Raw genomic sequence first — 4,493 nt, forward strand, 5'->3', positions numbered from 1 at the left:
TGAAGGAGGGGCACTGAGAGACACTGAAGGGGGACACAGAGGCTGAAGGGGACAGAGACACTGAAGGGGGACAGAGAGAGGCTGAAGGGGGACAGAGAGAGACGCTGAAGGGGACAGAGAGACTCTGAAGGGGGACAGAGAGAGGCTGAAGGGGGACAGAGAGAGGCTGAAGGGGGACAGAGAGAGAGACGCTGAAGGAGGGGGACAGAGAGACGCTGAAGGAGGGGGACAGAGAGAGACGCTGAAGGGGGGTCAGAGTGTGAGCTGATGAAGAGGGACACAGAGTGTGAGATGGCGAAGAGGGGGACACAGGGTGTGAGATGGCGAAGGGGATACAGAGTGATATGATAAAGGGGCACAATGTGATGGTGAAGGGGTCTAAATACATTTTACGTCATTTTGACCCAACTACTTAAAAAACGGGACTAACCGGTAATTATTTTTGCTTAGGGGTGCCTTGGAAAAATTATGGTGACCCTAAGGGTGCCTCGAGCTGAGAAAGTTTGGGAACCACTGCACTACACTGTTTTCGTCCAATAATTGGCTCAAACTGCCGACATACGTCCGCTCGTTCGAAAGTCGGGTCAGTGTGTGCTGTGACACGATGGTCAAAAGTCTGCCCAAGTGGACAATTGTCGCCTCATTTGGTTGGTCGTACCATTTAATATTTTCGTTCCAATCTCGTTTCTGCTGTGCAGTGTGTTTAAACTTCCGACCAATCCACAATCCTCCGATACTTCCTGGACCTGGGGGGCGTGTATATGTTAATTTTTATGTCAATCCCAGTCCCACGTGGTGTGGAATCCGCACATCACTGTGTTTTGTATCGATGTATATTGCACCTGTCTGGCTGCAGACCATTACACTTGTGTAAAGCACGTGTGTTATTACCCTTTGCGTCTATGTCGACAATGTATTCATATTTACTCTTTATACACTTATACCTTTATAACCTATTAAATTTATATTAACCTATAATTGTGAATTACCCAGAATAAACCAGTGTTCAAGCAACATTTTTATTGCAAGAAAAAGGTACAAAAATTGTAACACACACAGCTTAACTTTTCCAACATTTTTTGGTCCTTCCAGCACCATCTGACTCTATCTCCGTCTCCATAGCTGCAACCCCCACTGACATTTTCTCCTCACCCGCAACCCCCACTGACACCTTCTCCTCACCCGCAACCCCCACTGACATCTTCTCCTCACCCGCAACCCCCACTGTCACTTTCTCACTCGCCATCTTCTGACGCTCCTCGGCGCCAAACAGGTTCCTCTGTCATTTTATACACTCAGACATGGGCGTTTGTTTCTGCTGTGGACCAATCAGCGATGATGCACGCCGAGAATGGAGCATTCCATTACATACGAAGGGATTTTATTATTAGGGAATATTCATTGCATTCCACTTTAGCATTTAAATGTTTTTCTAAATGTAATGTATATTACTAAACTTCTATTTTATAGAAATGAAGGGAGTTAATTATAGCTAAAGCTCTGCCCCATTTATGCTAATGTCTTCGGTATCTCGTACATTTCCCTGCAAATGTCTCTGCAGTGTGTACGGAATTTAAATCATTGTTCACGACAACATGGCTGTAAAAAGTCGCTAACGGGACGTCCGCTCTTCCCTTTCTCGTCCTAAACAAGGCTAGTGTGTATGCAGTCCATGGACCGAGCGATCGGACCATCGATCGCATGTAAAATTGCTTGGCATAAAAAGTTGGTCGAAATTTCTGTAGTGTGTACCCAGCTTTAGAGTGGATATTGAGACAGTGTATTAGTGTGAATAATATCATTAGGGATAAGGTATGCTTAAAAAAAACCCCCAAAAAACAGATGGGTTGTTAGAGAATGGCTATACAAATAAACTGGGGCAGATCCCTGGTTGATTGGGGCAATCGCCTTGCCTAGCATACTGCAACCTCCGATGAGGATGGCAGCGCCTCTCTCCCTCCTCCTGTTGGGCACGACGTCATCGCATCCCGACGCTGTCAGTGCGGAGCGGTGCTGAGAGGAGGATCTGACAGGAAAGAAGACCATAGGACATTAAGCAGACAAGAATAGTGTGAAGAAGAGGGGCAGTGTGATAAGGGGCACAGTGTAATGAGCGTGGTAAATTTTAACTTTTATTACTGATTTATTTATTTTTTTAACACTGTTTTGTGCTGGCGATTCTGGCGGCTTGCTCATTTAAAGTAGACATTGTCATTGTCGACAATCACACAGTCTGCATTTTCTCAGTGTCAGGAAAGTGGAAATGTTGGTATTTACCCTGTCAGCATTTTTTTATGTTGGCAGGATGTGTCGTTATTTCTTCCATTGGGATTTCGTACCCAACCCATTGTAGAAGACGCTAAACGTGTGGTTGAAAAAAAAAAGTAGGTCAAGAAAGGACTAAGGGTTTAATGTATTAAAATTGGACTTAACACAACACTAACTGTAATTTTAATCATTAAAAATTTCATTTTCCCACATTATTAAAAAAAAGGCAGCTAGGTGTTAATTTGCTCCCCTGACGGAACTGTCCCAGAGCATTAAGAGTTACTTACAGCTTCCCCAGACCAGTCTCATATGCCTAAGCTGGCTCATACATGCACAATGGAACTGGTTTGGGGCTTTCTGTTCCACTAACCACACAAAAATATTGTTTAAAAAACATAACACACACATAAACAATACATATAATTTATATTAGTCTTTTTAATTTAATAAACTTTAGTTGTACTTAAAAATGAAAATAATTTGTATATATTTTTTAATGCTTTTATATTGGTAACACCATTCCTGTTAAATTACCCCCCCCCCCCCCCCCACCCCCCCTCGTAGAGTTACTCTTAGTGGTAAACCCATAAATAGGTTTGGCAAGTGAAACTAAGCCTTTTATTCATTTAATAATTCTACAGCATCAAGGTCTCATGAGTGCATGTGACTGACTGTGACAGGTTGGCAAAAGGTCCAGGAGCCACAAGTTTCACAGATAAGGATGTTAAAAATGTAATTAGGCCCAAACCAAAAGTATACCGCCTACAACGATAGAAGTAATCACAGGAAGCCTTAAAAAGTGGCCAATTGTCTGAGAGCAGGTGGAATATATTTAAATAAATCACCTGAAACTGATTGCTATAGAAATCCCACAAACCTGCACCTTATGGAGTGCTCTGGTTAACAAAAGCTAATTTCAGTTTGAGAGCATGTACAAAAAGAAATATCCTGATGAAAAGTCCACTCTTTAACTCCTTAATGGCTAAAAGCGATTTGTACCTTAGTGAAAAGAATTGTAGGGTAACTAGGCAATTTACAGGAGACCTCCGCATTTGGACAAACCTTTCACAAACCCCCCCCCCCCAAAAAAAAAAAAAATACCTGTTTCAGGCAGTACATAAACACTTCATGATGGGCAAGTATATTCAAACCCATCATGTGTGGTACAAACTAAGTGCACTACAAATCCCTTATTGACATAATTGCCAAAGTTGATTATAACGTATTTTTTGCATTTTAAATTACTTAGTTCAATTAATATGGTCTTATAAAGTTAAAAGAATGTTAGTGAGAATATATCAAATATGCATAAGACTTGTACTGAATAGTTGCTTAATATTAAAACATAGGAATGTTCCCAGATATAATAAAATATTCAAAATCAGGAACTGTGCCTGAGAGTCAAATATACTACATGTAATAGACACTAGGTGGTCACAATGTAAATATTTGGTGTGAAATCAGACACTTTTTGGAGCCAAAGGAGGAATGTATCCATACACAGCTACATTCAGATGCAAAACAAGGACAATTTGAAAGGAGAGAGAGAGATGGGAATTTGGGTCCAAATGAGGATCTGTTTGAAGATAATGTAGAACAATGCTGCCAGTTGTTTGCATTTCAACAGGTTTTTGGATGTCCTGTCTGCTTTCCAAAATAATAGATCAATTTTCCAAAAATGTGGACACTTTTTTAAAGTAGCGTTTCCCAACTTTTTCTTTGTTGCGATTGTGATATACTCATCTCATTTTTGGGACAGGTCTGTTAAAATATTGTAATAAAATCACAAAAAGCTAAATAAATATGGAAAGCAAGACATTATTTCTTTTTGGTTATACTCACTTTTTGTTTACTTTATTATTATCTTTTACTTTAAGATGTTTTCGATAGCAGGCCTAAATTCTCATTACAAATCCTAAAACACAGCTGTGCCCACTCTTGTTAACATGGTTAAGATGAGAATCACTTATCTAAAATAGTCCTGAACTATAGAATAGCGGTATTTACATGCATGATAATACATTAAGGGACGGGGTAGAGGCCAGATCAGACGCACAACAGTCCAAATATAATATCCTCCATTAGCCATGATCCCAGTCAGTATACAGCTCGGATTCATCGGTGCAAATGTCGGCCAATATTGTTATGAAGTTTTAGCATAAATGTATATGTGCTGCCTATGCAGTATGGTTCCGTCCCTCCCAACTAAATACGGAACAAGAGGG

Source organism: Mixophyes fleayi, chromosome 1 (assembly GCF_038048845.1).
Source record: "Mixophyes fleayi isolate aMixFle1 chromosome 1, aMixFle1.hap1, whole genome shotgun sequence".
NCBI classification, from domain to species: domain Eukaryota; kingdom Metazoa; phylum Chordata; class Amphibia; order Anura; family Limnodynastidae; genus Mixophyes; species Mixophyes fleayi.